This window comes from Rutilus rutilus, assembly GCF_951802725.1.
Source record: "Rutilus rutilus genome assembly, chromosome: 9".
In the NCBI taxonomy this organism is placed as follows: domain Eukaryota; kingdom Metazoa; phylum Chordata; class Actinopteri; order Cypriniformes; family Leuciscidae; genus Rutilus; species Rutilus rutilus.
Window position 1 is genome coordinate 34,936,972 of NC_140223.1, and position 17,353 is coordinate 34,954,324.

Sequence of the window (17,353 nt, forward strand, 5' to 3'; positions counted from 1 at the left end):
AGTTACATACACGGAAACAAAAAAAAGAAATCACCAAGGACAGTTCAAAATCAGTTTAGAAATGTCTGTATTTCATACCATTCCACACAAAAAAAGAACAAAAAGGGAAAACAAATATACAACCACTTTAAATTCCCAGTCAAATCTTCTTTACAAAGACCACGGATTCAACGGTTCGTTCGTCCAGGTACAGAATCAGATTTTCTCAACACAACAAAAATATATCAGAAATGTCAATTTTGTTTTGTGGCAAAAAAATAAAAAATAAAAATAAAAATAAAAACTCCAAAAAAATAAAACAAAACCGGGCCAAAAAAAATAAAAATAAAAAATATTACTCACTACTTAGTTTGTGGGGGACCGGATAACCCGGATGTGGAAAGTGCAGAGGAATTTGTGTGAGTGTTTGGGAAAACCAGCCGCGAATACAGCCACGCCGTAGCCTTTAGCAATGGTGAAACTCTGTTGGATGCGGTAACTGGAAACAGCCACAGGATCCAGACGGTCCTTAACACAGCTCGCTTGAGGGTCTTTTACACGCTCCGCGCTGAAGACATTGTTGTGGAGAGCGGTTTACTCTCCCGCATCCGCTCCAGCAGAGGCACAGCGTTCTACCCGCTGACGATTGCGTCACCGCCTCCCAGGTAAGGGAACACACCTTCTTTTGCATTTACTATTCCACCACGGAATTACCAACAGCTCGTTCAGTTCATGTGGTTACTTTCAGTTGGCGTTCGACTGTGATTGAGGCTTTCCGGTTCTCACCTCGATAAATCGCCCTCGTAACAACAAACTTCACGTCTTTTCCAACACTTTCTCTCTCCCCTTCTTCAGTATAAACTCCTCCTTTTATGTGATAACCTCATTTCCTTTTTCCCCACTTAGCAACGGAAATGGGCGGAGACAACCTTGTTTTAATGATTTAATTTGTTTTTGTAGTGTTTCAGCTCCGCCACACTCCTCCCCCCTAGGAAAAAAACAACTCCAGGTTGTTTAAAGGGTAGCATTGTCAGAAACCAAGAAACTCTTCATCGTCATCAGTGGATTCGTGGAAAATTTCCAAAAGTTTCGATTTTCCCAGACGGTTTAACTCATCAGCGGTAGGAAAACATGGCTTCAAGTTACATACATGAACGGTACGCACATCCTCACCAGTGTCTTCTAGTGCCACACGATAATTCAGAGGTCCCAGCCGCTTTATTATTCTGTAGGGACCTTTCCATTTGTTGGCAAGTTTAGCACAGAAATGGTGAAGTGCACTTGATTGTGGGAAATTTCTCACCCATACACGGTCTTTTTCTTTGTAGAAGACATCTCTTCGGGTCTTGTTGTAGCTACGGAGCTGTCTTAATGATGCTTTCTTGGAGTTTTCTTTGGCTCTAGCTTGCAACTCGGACAGATGTTCTGTGACCTCGTAAGATGGAGCAGTTGGGGTAAGATTTTGCCCATGCAGCAGCTTGTCCATTGGTCCCTGTAATTTTCTCCCAAGGTGAAGCTCGGCTGGAGACATACCGATGGTTTCTTGTACCGCTGAATTAATGGCAAACCGTAGTTCAGGTAGGTGTTGGTCCCATTTTTTATGATTGTCATCTACATATGCTGAGATCATCTGTTTTAATGTTTTGTTCACTCGTTCGGTTAGGTTTGTCTGTGGGTGGTATGCTGTAGTCATCTTCTGAGTGACTTTCCATTTGGCACAGATGTCCTGAAAGACGGCTGAGGTGAACTGTGTACCACGGTCAGAGAGGATGAAATCAGGTACCCCCCATCGCGTAAGGATGTCTTTTCTGAGGTGTGATGCAACAGCCTGAGCAGTGGCCTTTCGCAAGGGGAACAGTTCAACCCATCGGGAATAGTAATCCACGAACACTAGTAGATATTCATGTTGGTGGGAGCTGCGAGGCAGTGGTCCCATGATATCTACTCCCAACATCTCGTTTGGACGACTGGTACTGGTGGTGGTTTGTTGAATTTTCCCTGCAGGTTTTCGGTTCTCATTTTTCAAGGTCTGGCATTTCATGCATCTTTTTACATATTTTTTTACAGATGTCCACATGGAGGGCCAGAAAGCGACCTGACGCACTCTTTGGTAAGTTTTGCTAATTCCCAAATGACCACTTAAGGGATGCGCATGGTAATGCTGTAGAATTTTTGGGACAAGGGTAGCCGGGACATAGAGTCTGTAATGTACTTGCCCATTAGTCAGATGAGTTCGATGATACAGCTTATCTTCAATTACCTCATATTGATCTTGCACAGAGGAATCGTTGTCTGCTAGTGACTGAAATAGGGTGGTAATTACCAGATCTTTGTGCTGTTCTTCCCAGATGTCTACTGTGGAAAGTGGAAATCCAAAGTCCTCCTTCTGATTGGAGTATAAGTGGCATCCAGGTACGGAATACATCCGGGACAATGCATCTGGAGCTTCATTGAGTTTTCCCTTTCGATACTCAACCACAAAGTCAAATTTTTGCAGACGGAGGGCCCAACGAATTAGACGTCCCGTGGTTTTTGTGGAATTCATGACCCACTGTAGAGCTGAATGATCCGTGACTACTGTGAAGAGTTTCGGTTCCAGGTAGTATTGCCATTTTTCTAGGGCCCATACTATTGCCAGACACTCTTTCTCTGTAGCTGAATAATTAATCTCAGCTTTGGTTAACGTCCGACTCCCATAGGCGATGACTTCTTCCAAGCCATGTGTTTTCCTTTGTGTCAACACTGCACCGAGCCCTGAATCACTGGCATCAGTGTAGACAACAAAAGGAAGCTGAAGGTCAGGATGACCCAGGATTGGAGGTGAGGTGAGACATATCTTCAATTTCTCAAAGGCTTGTTGACACTGTGGTGACCACTGGAATTTACGTCCCTTTTTCTTCAAGGCATTTATAGGTTCAGCTATCCGAGAGAAATTGGTACCATGGTACCACACAAACCTATGGTACCATCCCGCCAAACCGAGAAATCGTTGAACTTCTTTAAGGTTCTTGGGTACAGGGTAGGAACGTATGGCCTCTACTTTGCTGGGGTCAGCCGTGATGCCTTTTGTGTTTACCACATGTCCCAGAAAGGTCAACTCATGAAGGCAGAACTTACTCTTTTTTAGGTTTATGGTTAAACCAGCAGTGTGCAATCGGTCGAAGACAGTCTGAAGATCATGGAAGTGTTGGGTGGCAGAGGGTGAGTAAATTATAATATCATCAATATACACGAAACATATTCTTCCTCGCAGTTCCCCTAAGACAGTCTCCATTAATCGCTGAAATGTTGCTGGAGCATTTTTCAGACCAAAGGGCATGACATTGAATTGGTATAACCCAGATGGGGCGATGAATGCAGTCTTGGACTTGCTCTCAGGTTCCATGGTCACCTGCCAGTACCCACTGTTGAGGTCGATGCTGGAGAAAATACCTGCACCGGAGAGGGATTCCAAGATCTCAGTGATATTAGGTAGAGGATAGGCATCTCTCTCAGTGATAGCATTTACTCTCCTATAGTCCACACAGAATCTCTGGCTGCCGTCCTTTTTTGGGACCAGGACAATAGGTGAGGCCCAAGCAGAGTGTGATGGTTCGATGATACCATTCTTCAACATTTCTTTAACTTGTTCTTGTACCACATCTTGTTTCTCTGGTGTTAATCTGTATGGACGCTGTTTGAGGGGCACAGGATGGACAGTATAAAGACAATGCTGGAGTACTGTTGTTCTCCCGAGCTGGAGGGTACAGACTTGAGGATTATTCTCTAAGAGGTGAAACAATTGGCACTTTCCCTCAGGTGGTAAGTGTGCTGAGTCTACCAGGGTTTTCATTAAAGTTTTTTCATCCAGATTCTCTGGTGTCTGGGACACCCCTGGCATTTGCTGTGGAGGAATAGAGCTGAACAATGTGAGAGTTCTCCCTGTATTTTTATGTTGTGCTTTCTGTTTCAGATGCTGGTTTCCTCTAGCGGGGATGCTAGCTCGTCCAGGCTGGAAAGGATATTCGCTGTTGGGAATTGACTTGAAAGAATATTTTCCATCTGCGACATTGATCTGAAGACCACTGGTGAATATAAAATCCAATCCCAAGACTACAGAGTATGCTAAAGCTTTGGTGGAAAGGATGGCTACAGGTAGAGAAAAAACTTGGTCATGGAGTGTCATTTCAATGGTTGTCCATCCTATAGGTACAGCGGTCTCACCATTAGCCAGGTAGAGAGGACCAAGAGCCCAAGTACGGAGTGGATCAGAGGATGCAAGCTCTGTCCATAAGCTCTCGTGTAAAAGAGTATAGCTTGCCCCGGTGTCGACTATAGCCTTTCCTGTCCATCTGCCAATAGTAATTGGGATGACCAACTGTTGAGGTATAGACTCACATTTAGAAGTAAAAGAGGCAGTCACAGTGGATGGTTGAGATGGAGGTGCGACAGACAGGGCGTTATTTGATGGTGTTCCTCCTGTGTTTTGTGCTGGGGAATTTCGCTTGTTTCCTGCAGGTTGGAAAGGACCTTGATGCGATGTGAAAGGTGAAGTGGAGTATTGTGGACAGTTTCCAGGAGGATGCTGACCTTTACATCTCCAGCATTGGACGGTGGGTCTTTCACCTTGGCGGTTAGAGGTAGGTTTTTGTGGTATAGGTGAAGTCATGGTTCGTCCTTCATAATGCAGCTGATGAACATAGTCTTTTTCTAGTTGATGCCCAAGTTTTACCAGTTCATCCACTGAACTTACTCTGCTGCGAAGTTGACTGGCAAGGTATGGTTTAATGTTTTTGAGTATCAATTTAACTAACTCAAACTCTGTCAGTGAAGGTTTCCAACGCTTGCATAGAGCTCTGTAAGTAAAAGCGAAATCTCTAATGGACTCCTTTTCCCCTTGAATTCGGGTGCGGACACGCTCAGCTAGCTCGTCTTCATAATCCTCAGAAAGAAATGCTGCAAGAAATGCGGATTCAAACTCATTCCATGTTCGAACAGAGGATCTAGCCACTTCCCACCAGTCCCGTGCTGTTCCATAAAGGACAGTGCGAAAGGTTGCCAGAATGTCTGTATCCTCTAAGGGGTGTAATGCCAGAAAGTCTTGACATCTGGTTAAATATAACAGAGGGTCACTATCATCTGATGATCTGCCAAAGGTGGGGAAGGTTAGTTTCAAATGATCACTCTTTACCACAGATGTTGGATGCGAAGAAGGTGGATGTACAGACGAGAATGGGTGAGGTTTTGACGTTTCACCTTCTGCAGCAGTGGAGCGAGGAGGTGATTTTAGTGTCATTGATGAAAGGTCAGTTACTGTTTTCCCAGGGAATTTGAAGTAACTGCTTATTTCTGATTTCATCTCTTTCAAGGAGTCACATACGGTATTCAGTTGGACAGTACATTGACTGATCTCCTGGAAAAGTTGGCCACAATCCTTTCGAGTACTTTGCTGCACTTCATGGATGTCTTTCTGTACCTCTAGTTGCAATTGTTCGACCATAAATCGGACTTCAGAGACTATGGTGCGCTCACTTTTCTGCAGTTCTCCTGTCACCATCACCTTCATGGCTTTTGTCAGCTGATCAGTATCCTCTTCATCATGTTGTTTTAGAGCAGTGATCGTGGTCTGAAGCTGCTGATGGTTGGATTTAATCTTAGCAGTCAAGGTTTCAATCTTGGCATCATGCTGTGAAGTGGTAGTTGCAAGTTCCTGGGTGAGTACTTTCAAAGCTGTGTCCTGCTGTTTGAGACAATTAAACAGGATATCCCAGTTCCCTTGTACGTGCTCTGATAATTGATACATTCCTCTGCCAGGTGTTGGGAGAACCGCAGGCAAGTCACGCTGTGTTCCAGAAGGTGGTGTCAGTTCCATGGAAGTGCACAACGGCATGTCAGCAGTCGGTGGAGGAGGAGCCCTTTCCCCTGGTGGTGGAGTGGAAAATTGCACATGGGTTCTTGGAGGGTGAAACTGAGTGGGGGTGGAGTAGAAAGTGGGAACAGGAGGTAGTTGTCCGGGTTGCTGTGGAGTTTGTTGCACCAGGGGCCAGTTGGGTGTTGCAATGTCTGGAGGGTCAATGGCCACGAAAGTGGATTGTGGTTGAGGGGTATGGGCCATGGGTGACGTGTATGTGTGGAAGTGGCAATGGTCAATGGTGAAATGTAAAAAAAAAAATAAAGTAATGAAAACACTACTTGGCCAATCTCAATTTCTTTTGGCAAAAGGGGGCAACAACAAAATAACAAACTACAGAGAGGTTACTTCACAGAAGTTCTTTTTTTTTTTTTCACACAATTAAACCCAAACGTTCTCAAAAATCGTCTGGATAGACCACAGTTCAATTCACCAAAGTTCAAATGATCAGAAAAATGATAAACGTCCACTTGGATAATGCAACAGTTCACAGGAAAAAATGTTCAATGATCACAAGAGCAAATCCAAAACAAAACAGTTCAAAGAGATAATATATTCAAGTTTTCAGATTACAAATTTCAGGTTCCAGGTTTTCAAGTTTCAAGTCCCTGTTCGGGCGCCACTTCTGTAACGGTGGTAACCCGATAATAAATTCAAATAATCAACCAATGATTGTTCAAATAAAAGTTAGTAAGTTCGGGCGCCAGGCAGGTGTAACCCTGCCAATATTTTCAGGATAATAACCCAGTTAGCTTAGATGCCACCAGTTACATACACGGAAACAAAAAAAAGAAATCACCAAGGACAGTTCAAAATCAGTTTAGAAATGTCTGTATTTCATACCATTCCACACAAAAAAAGAACAAAAAGGGAAAACAAATATACAACCACTTTAAATTCCCAGTCAAATCTTCTTTACAAAGACCACGGATTCAACGGTTCGTTCGTCCAGGTACAGAATCAGATTTTCTCAACACAACAAAAATATATCAGAAATGTCAATTTTGTTTTGTGGCAAAAAAATAAAAAATAAAAATAAAAATAAAAACTCCAAAAAAATAAAACAAAACCGGGCCAAAAAAAATAAAAATAAAAAATATTACTCACTACTTAGTTTGTGGGGGACCGGATAACCCGGATGTGGAAAGTGCAGAGGAATTTGTGTGAGTGTTTGGGAAAACCAGCCGCGAATACAGCCACGCCGTAGCCTTTAGCAATGGTGAAACTCTGTTGGATGCGGTAACTGGAAACAGCCACAGGATCCAGACGGTCCTTAACACAGCTCGCTTGAGGGTCTTTTACACGCTCCGCGCTGAAGACATTGTTGTGGAGAGCGGTTTACTCTCCCGCATCCGCTCCAGCAGAGGCACAGCGTTCTACCCGCTGACGATTGCGTCACCGCCTCCCAGGTAAGGGAACACACCTTCTTTTGCATTTACTATTCCACCACGGAATTACCAACAGCTCGTTCAGTTCATGTGGTTACTTTCAGTTGGCGTTCGACTGTGATTGAGGCTTTCCGGTTCTCACCTCGATAAATCGCCCTCGTAACAACAAACTTCACGTCTTTTCCAACACTTTCTCTCTCCCCTTCTTCAGTATAAACTCCTCCTTTTATGTGATAACCTCATTTCCTTTTTCCCCACTTAGCAACGGAAATGGGCGGAGACAACCTTGTTTTAATGATTTAATTTGTTTTTGTAGTGTTTCAGCTCCGCCTCAAACTGTCACGAACCCCTGGTCGTGATCCTGGCTCTGACTGATTTGAGATTGCTAGTGGGCGTGTTCTCTAGTGATCCTGTCTTCTCACCTGAGGTTCATCATGTCAATCAAGCACACCTGTTCCATATCAAGCAATCTACTCTCTTATAAAAGCCAGACCAACTTTCCAGTCCCCGCTGGATCGTTGTACCATTCAGTAGGAGTACACGTCAGCCGACCTATATCCAGAGATTTCTGAATTTTGTCTTTTGTTGGGGAATTGAGAGCTAACTAAGTTTTTCCTATTTTGATTGCAGTGTTCCAGCCTGAACCTCGGACTCAGATCTCTCACCAGAACCTCAGGACACAGATCACTGGAACTGGACCACCAACCCTCTGTTCTACGAGAACATACACCGCTCAGCTTACATCTCTGTTTACACTTGTGGTTAATAAATTCACCTTTAATTGAACTGATACTCTGGTCTGCGTTTGAGTTCTGGTTCCCGGTCCTGACACAAACATAAAAACAAAAACAACAAATATTAAGAATATATTTATTAAATGTATAAAAATATTATGTGAATGTAGTATAGCAACTTATGACCACAATTGTGGCTACACTTTAGTATGCTTCATTTCAAATCTGAGGATGATATCTCTAAAATTATGCATTTTATGAAGCCTATTGTGAGACCATGTCAGGAGAGGATTTGGAGAAGTTTCAGAGAAGGCTAACAAGATTCTCATCAAATATTGTATTGCCCATGCCCTCTAAACACCCATTTACAGTCTTTGACTAATGTCTAGCGAGGAGAACTGGCCCCATTCATGTTCTTTTCATTTAAATCGACCGACCTTTCACACCTCTGCTGGTATGAGACTTAATCTTCATTATTCTTTTATCCTTATTCTTTTGTTTGAATTCAGCCATTATAGCCTTTCTTCTGGCATAATGCTTGGCCATCGACACCAATGTAATCGCACTATACATGAATAATCCACCTATTAACTTAAGTCTTGTTAGAAAACAAACAACAAAAAACTATTCTTGGAACTTTTAAATGCGAATTCTTTAAAAAATATATATATATATTATGAAATAGAAAGCTCCTGCAGCAGGTGCATTAGCACAACAAGTAGCCTCAAGCTACATGACACAATTTCATTTATTAATATTACACTTTTACGTAAAACTCACTTTAAAACACCATCGAGTATTTGTATCATATTCCGGTTGCGGTTTAAAATGGTTTCAAGTCAAAAAAAGATTTTGAAATATACAATACAATACAATACAATACAAACTTTATTTCTAAAGCACATTTTAAAACAACCATGTTGACCAAAGTGCTGTACATTGACAAGAAACAGTAAATAGACAGGATACAACACCAGACAATACAACAACTCTCATGCCGGATTAAAAGCCAAGGAATAAAAATGTGTTTTAAGTCGTGATTTAAAAACCGGAAGGCTGGGGGACAATTTAACATGAGGAGGCAATTCATTCCACAGTCTCTGGGCTGCGACTGAGAAAGCTCGATCCCCTCTACTCTTTAGCCGTGTTTTAGGGACAACAAGAAGAGACTGGTTTACAGACCTTAAAGACCTTGAAGGAGGGAGCATGTGGCTTCAACAGAGCAGTGATATAGACAGGAGCTAGTCCATGAAGGGCTTTAAAAACAAACAACAGAATCTTAAAATCAATCAAATTAACAGGGAGCCAGTGAAGAGAGGCAAGGACAGGGGTGATATGATCACGCTTATGAGTTCCAGTAAGGAGACGAGCGGCAGCAATTTGAACCAGTTGTAGACGAGAAAGGGAGGCCTGGCTAACACCTACATACAGAGCATTACAATAATCAAGGCGTGTTGTGATAAATGCATGTATAACCCTCTCAAAGTCTGTGAAAGATAAAAAGGGCTTAAGCTTAGTAAGAAGCCTAAGTTGAAAGAAACTGGCTTTCACAACAGAATTGATCTGCTTCTCCATTTTAAAATCACATATGTTATATTTAGCATTTTATATGAAGCTATGGGCTATGCTTACCTTTACCTTTATTCTTTATTCATATAAAAATACCCCAAATCGCACGAAAATAACACACAAAACACATATACTTAAATCGTGCATTTATTAGCTTCTTGTTTCGGTGAAGAAATGTCACTTTCGCTTTGTTATCACGGATGTCCAGTATGAGGAAGTGTACACAGGACGCGTCATGCAGAAGAGGTCACGTTGAACCACGTGAGATGATTGATAGCTGTACAGCAAATGATAGAGCTCTGAGGTCAAATCTGACGCAAATCAGGAAGAGGAGACACACATCTTGCTCCGTTCGCTGTTTGAGCTCTTCAGATCGCATAATTCAGTGGTAAATGAATAGAAATGTTATTCTGTATGACGAAATATTTTACTAACATGTGATAATTAATCATTATTTCTCCAAATATGCGCACCATTGGACTAATAGCCCTGGCGTATGCTGTATATTATATGTATTTGAACACAAATAAACCGGTGAAGACGAGAATGAATGTTGTGTGAGTGATGATTTCTATTCAAAATAACGATTGTTACAGATTAATTATTTTGCACTCCTGGCATAAATTAAGAAATGAATGTCACTCCGAACCAGTTTAATCATAAACAGTGGTCAAATATCGAACCTGGAGTCTTAAACCTTTCTTATGATGCTGAGTTGAACAACAATAATCCAGGATCACCAGTGATCCCTGCTGCTCTTAAATGGTGGTCAAAAACTCTACGAAAGTAAACAATTGAATTAAGTTCCTGAGGGGCATCCAAGGGGGCTAGATGAATATATCTTCGATTGTGCGCGTGGGAATTACAGCAAATACTAGATATTTAGCCAATTACCTCTGTTTCTGATCTTCGGGACTGATCACTTGTGCCGGAGACCTGGTAAGGAACTCGAAGCGATATAGTTTCCTGATCTAAGCAGGTAAAATATAATCAGAGTTTAAAAGAATAATCAAATATTCATTCATTTTAATGATGCACAGATATCATTAAAATCTTTTTCATTTATGGAGTCATATGAAACGAGTTATTACATGTGAGAAAATATATTGCAATTAATCTTGTTGTGTTGCAAAGAGGAAAGACATAACACACAGAGAAACCTTCCCCGTATTATTGGAGACCCCCATTGGACCAATAGAAGGGCTTACAATTGGGTTTGGAAACAAAGATGAAGTTCTCAAGGTGAACGCATACTTTCACTCTAGGGGTCAAACAACTAAAAATCAAGTCAGGAATCTTGGTGTGTCACTAGAGTCAGACCTTAGTTTCAGTAGTCATGTGTAGCGAATGAGACCAAATCAGACACAATTGTTGGTACATGTACCATAAAAACTTTCAAACTTCTCTGGGATCTGCGTCCCATCCCCCAAACCGGCCAAGATGGTCCTAGTTGTCATGACCACGATCCGATAAGGTTTTATGGGTGTTAAAGGAATGTGGCCAAATGCAAGAGAGAGAGACCATGGAAAGACAGAAACAATCTGCAAAACAGACTCTCCTGCATTCATTTAGTGATGAATTGACTAACATGAAATTAACATGCATTCCAGAACATTTTGAGAATGATTTACTGTTGTGTGTTGTGTCTTGTAATAATTATATTGATACTACGATCTCTTTGATACTATGTAGTTATTACAGGACCAATGGTCAGTGTACCCCACTTATACCATGTTTGGTCTCGATAAATTGGTACTTTGAAGATCGAAATGATTGTGTACATGATATGCCAATAGCTGTGCAACATATTAGTATTACTAAGAATCTTTCTTAGTAGTGTCATTAAACACCAATCCAGCATGCCAGTCCGAGTGAGCACGCTTAAGACAAAGGCTTGTAAATCCTGGTGACAGAGGAAACTCCCGCCAGAAATTCTACCCTTCTCATTGGGTGAACCAGCCTGCATAGGGCTGTCCTTTGTTAAGCTTTAAAAAGGCCTTTTCACTAGATCAGCCCACTTTTTTTGTGGGGGGGGGGGGGGCTGGATCCAACAGGCCTAAGCAATGCCTGCCATGCTTTCATGCTCCAAAAAGGGAGACTGCAAAACGGCAAACCTACCATCACTGCGCCGTCCAACGATCAACTCCTTGCCTTCTCGGCACTTCAGGAGGCCGCACCGTCCAGCGTGCACTCAGCAGGCCAGGACAGCAGGCTTCGAGCCATGTGCTCGAAACCACCATTCAAGCTCCGACCCACAACAGCGTCGGAACCACACGATGGCAACTTGCACCATGACTTTTGATCCACACGGACCCACCAACGGACTCATTTTTCAACCACTTCAAGAATTGTCCACGATTGCAACTGACCATGCAAGTATTTAATGAGGTGCTCTGAAAATGATCAGCTGATGGTTCTTTTCATACTGAAATAGATATTTTCCATAGTTCTATTACCTGCTTCCGGTTCCATAACACTCACCACTTTACCTATGCATGTATGTATGGATGAATGTATGTATGTATGTTTGTTTGTTTGTTTAGTTTAGTTATGTTTGTGATTTAGTTAATAAAACTTGTGCACAATTATGAATTTGGTTTCTGATCCTCTGTTTGCATACAAAGTCCCTTTTACGATCTTGATCTTGTTACATGCTCTAATTGCTGTACATGATAAGGAATAATTATTTTTCAGTGACCATGAAAGATACACTTTCCTTAGAATAAATGAATAATCAAAGAGTTCGTTGGAACTGATTCATTGATTGTAATATTAATTTGGCTTACCTCAAAGTTAATCTAATTAACTGACCCAAATATTAATAATTAATCATAATTGGTAATTATGGATTATTATGAATATTTCCCCCTTGAGCTAATATCGTTACACGTGTCAAAGCAATAACTAAATCAGCATACTATCATCTGAAAAATATTGCAAGAATTAGATGCTTTGTTTCCAGACAAGACTTAGAGAAACTTGTTCATGCGTTCATCACCAGCAGGGTGGATTATTGTAATGGACTCCTCACTGGCCTTCCCAAAAAGACAGTTGCAGCTCATACAGAACGCTGCTGCCAGGATTCTGAGCAGAACCAGAAAATATGAACATATCACACCAGTCCTCAGGTCTTTACACTGGCTCCCAGTTAAATTTAGGATTGATTTTAAAGTATTATTACTGGTATATAAATCATTCAATGGCCTAGGACCTCAATACATTGTAGATATCACTCAGATCATTAGGATCATATCAACTAGAAATACCAAGGGTTCACTCTAAGCATGGCGAGTCCGCTTTTAGCTATTATGCCAGCCGCAGCTGGAACCAGCTTCCAGAAGAGATCAGATGTGCTCCTACAGTAGTCACTTTTAAATCCAGACTCAAAACCCTTCTGTTTAGCTGTGCATTTAATGAATGAGCACTGTGCCAATGTTCGTCCGACTGTTTGTACTGTACTGCATTTTATTTAATTTTTCTAAACTGTTTTAATTATTCTTATTTCTTTTTATTATTTGCATGTATTCTATGTAAAGCACTTTGAATTGTCATTGTGTATGAAATGTGCTATATAAATAAACTTGCCTTGCCTAGATTTATACTCTATATATAGGACAATTGTACAGGTGTTTCATTTTTTCTGTCATTTTTTCCTAGCACACACACTATAGATCTATCAGCAATCACGATGCAGTTGATGGGAGGTTCCTGGGGAAGCACGACCTGATTGTCAGGTTCCTGAGGGGAAACTCCGTCTGTTACGGAGGCCAGCAGAATGGAAAGGCTGTCTCCAAGCAGAGGTTGGCCCACTGGATAGTGGATGCCATCGTCTTGGCGTATCAATCCCAAGACACACCATGCCCCCCGGGTTGCGAGCCCACTCCACTCGGAGTGTAGCTTCTTCCTGGGCGCTGGCACAGGGTGCCTCGCTGACAAATATTTGTAGAGTTGCGGGCTGGGCAACACCAAACACGTTTGCTAGATTCTATAGCCTACGTGTCGAGCCGGTAGCTTCCCGTGTGCTCTCTTCGCATAGATGCCAGTCAACACCGTAAGCCTTGCTCGAAGTGTTGGCTTGCTGCGCCATTCCCCTCCTATGGACTGGATACGTGCGCCATTCTTGCTCCAGTAGAGTTCCTCTTTAGCCGAACCCTGTTGAGTTCCTCCACACCCCTCGGCAACGGACGTGGCGGAGCATCTGTTGCCAGGCCTATCACTCGTATGCACTTGTGGTACCTGTGCTAGGCTGGGTCCCATGTGTTGCGATCCCTACAGCGATCCCATATGTGTATTCTTCCACGATACGGCTCCCTGTGGTGAGCCCTGCCGTTGGACCCGCTTGGGATCCCTGCCGTCTCTGACTGGTGTTGTGTCCCCCCTGCTCAGGCCGGAGACACCTCAGTGACATTACACATGTTGTACTGCCCGGAAACGCTATGTCCATATGTGTAACCTCCACATGATATGTCCCTACGGCCAGGATGTGGCTTTCGCAGCGTCTCCCTTTCCACCGAAAGGGCACGCTTTCCCAGTGTTATCCAAGTCTGTCTGAGTGGGTCATGCGGAACAGCAGTGGACTTCCTGGCCTAAGCCCTGTCCCATCTCCACCTCAATAAATGCGGGGGGATCAGGAGGCTTCCGCTAGGTACTGGAAGGTGGCAGCACTAGGTGGCGTTTTAATAATTAAACTACATAAGTAACCAAGACGTTTTTCAAAACACATTGTTGTCAAAACACATACACACACATAGACAGTTTTTGAACAGCACTTTATATGAATGTTTTATTTTACATGAACAAACATTGACTGAGTGCACCTGAATGCAAGAAAAGTTCACCCCAAAATAAAAATTATAATCTTTTTTTGTTCTTCCAAACACAGGTGTGTTGTCAAGGCTGTGCAGTAGAGAGATTTTATAGTGGCTAAGGGGGTTTAAATCCATCTACTCCATTTCATGGTAACACTTTAGAATAACGGTCCATGTAAAAAACTGCTGTAAAAGAAACGGCCACATTTTACAGTTACATGCTGTTTTCCATTAAAACAGCAATATACCATAGAAAAAATGCATTCTGGGTGATATTTGTCATTTTCGAGAAAGTAGCCTACAGGAATATATTGTGAATTAAAAGCGCTCAAAGTCGACACCCAGAGGCTGTTTTCCAAATCACACCCTATACCCTCATTCACTATTCCCTACATTAGTTCACTAATATAGTCCACTTGACTGAGTGAACAATTTCATAGTTATTTAAGTTAATTTTCTGGCCTCGAAAGAAGTTAATTTCACTGAAATATTAGTAAAAGTTCATAGAAAAAAGTTATGTGAAGTCAATAACTGATAAGGAGAGTAAATACTAAATTGAAGTGTTTTATGTGTTTTTGCAAAAGATGATATAGGAGAGATCTGTTAGTTTAATTAATTCGTTTTGTGGGTCACCATTGTGCTGGAGAGTAGAGCCTGTGCTTCAGTCAAAGATGAGCAGAGAAACACTGATGTTATGCCGCCTGTTGCTTTATTTAAAAGCAGTAACTGTGTAGTTGCTGATGCAGTGACAACCTCCTTGCTAAGTACTTTAGCACATGCGTGCTATTGTTCGCTACATACGAACTGCAAAGATTTTAGTTAAAGTCATGTTTTTAAAGAATTCACTATTACACATTAGGTGTTTGCAATTTTATATTAAGAGATATTAATTTTCAGTGGACTCAAATGAAGTAAGTTCACAGTACTATCAGTATAAATACTAGTTTTTGAACTCGAACTGTTTGAAGCAATCGGTTTCCCAAATGATATGAGTTACCTTCCATGGCATTTTTACGGTAACATACTGTAAAAATGGAGAGCTGTAAATTAATGGTAAAGGGCTGTGAATTAACAGTACATTGCTGGCAACCACAGCTGCCAGTAGATTACCGTTATTTTACAGCGACCTTTACCGATTTTTTACAGTGTATGTAGAAAGTAATACAATACTAATGAGTTTAATTGCATTAACACTTCAGCTACAACGATTAACTAATATAGAAACAAGCTTAACTAATCAGTAAGTAATATTAAATTTAGGAGATAGTTCCTTATTAGGTAACCAACAATTACTTTAATGAGATTAGCCTCATTAAAGCCCCATTATGTAGGATTTCCGTTTTGGTCAAACAACGACCCCTAGAGTCGCTGTGGACTACTTGTATTTAACGTTACTGTCGTAAATACCACTCACGCAGCAGTCTCTTCACTCACTGATCCTGAGCCTGATGCCCCTGTATACCGGTCCCTGTTCAGTCGGATAGAAGCTGTAACGAGTGGAAATAAGGTGTGGCCCCTTTAAGAGCTGCGCGCGCCCTGTTTAACTGACTCGGCACAGTCTGTATTGTATGTGCGCCTCGAACACACCGTAAGCGGATTGTTTCTGTTTGATGCTCATTCTTGTCCTATTTTTGTCTATCAAGTAATGCTGTGGACGGTAGAACGTGGTGTGACAGACAGTTACACGAGTTCGATTGGGGAATAAACACAACGCAAATCGTCGGACATCGAACAAGCACAGCTAGCCTCCGAAGATGTCTCCTAATCCATCAACAAGAACGCCAGGTGCTTTTTAGCTCACACCAATGAGTAAAAAGCTTGTCCGAGTGATATACAGTATAAGCAATATACTTACAAGTCCAACAGCATGTGAGGAGGTGTTGGGGGAAGTGAGGTAGCCTATGCCGTAAAGCAGTCGAATTTTGTAGTTCTTTTTGTGCGCGGGTGTTACTACCCGAACCCCGAAGTTTAAAAGTACGATTAAAAACTATACAAACCCCATCAGGCTATGGCAGACGCGTCATTCAACCTATTTTAAGTTGATGTACCATCACAAGCGTTTTGGAAATATATTATGAAGGTTGAAAAGTTACTTAGTGTTACTTTAATAACTGTTAACTAACTAACACATTATAAAGAACATTATTGTGTGTCTGAGACGTAATCAGTCATCATTTTTACTCTAAATATATAGTCATAAGATGCATCACTAATTCCTCAAGTGTTATGCACTATGCAGGAACTACTATTGATCTAGACCATTATTTTAAAGTGAAAAACATTTTTTTGACTTTAAAATAATGGTCCAGATTACTAGTAGTCATTGAAAGTAATTAGTGATGCATTTTATGACCATGTTCTGAGTAAAATAAAGACAATCTTAAAAAACTACTAGTGATCTGGACCAATATTTTAAAGTGAAAAATATGTTTTTAGTAATGCATTTTATAACCATATTGAGAATAAAAACAGACAATTGCTAACGTCTCAGACGCTATAATGTTGCGATTAGTAATTAATTAGTAATTAATTAGTAATTCTTTCTAATTTGTCACAATTACATATTAGTTCTTAATGATGGCAATCTCATTCAGTAATTATTAATTACCTAATAAGGGACTATCTTAGTCCTAAATTTGATATTACTTACTGATTAGTTAAGCTTGTTTCTATATTAGTTAATAGTAGTAGCTGAAGTGTTAATGTAGTACTACTCATTAATCCTGCATTACTTTCTGCATAGTTACTTATTAATGACGGATTATTCTAAAGTGTTACCCATTTCATACCTAAAATAGCCCTTAATCATGGTGAAATCATTATAACGTGCAACCTCTTGTGACTTATTGTCTCATTATGTTCTCAATAATAAATGAACAATATCCATTAAATAAATATTCTAAATATTTCAGATATTCTTTAAAAAAAGTGTCACACTCATTCTAAAACACATAAAGCATAAGGTCTTTTAACTTAATAAAATAT

The 17,353-nt window shown here is 41.1% G+C and overlaps 1 long non-coding RNA gene across 1 annotated transcript; it reads left to right on the forward strand.

Annotated features, from left to right (window-relative positions):
- The first annotated feature begins 5,333 nt into the window (after positions 1-5,333).
- Positions 5,334-5,913, forward strand: LOC311296547. Its single transcript, XR_014628617.1, has 3 exons — positions 5,334-5,480; positions 5,570-5,672; positions 5,773-5,913. It is a non-coding gene; the product is annotated as an uncharacterized lncRNA (long non-coding RNA).
- The last annotated feature ends 11,440 nt before the right edge of the window (positions 5,914-17,353 follow it).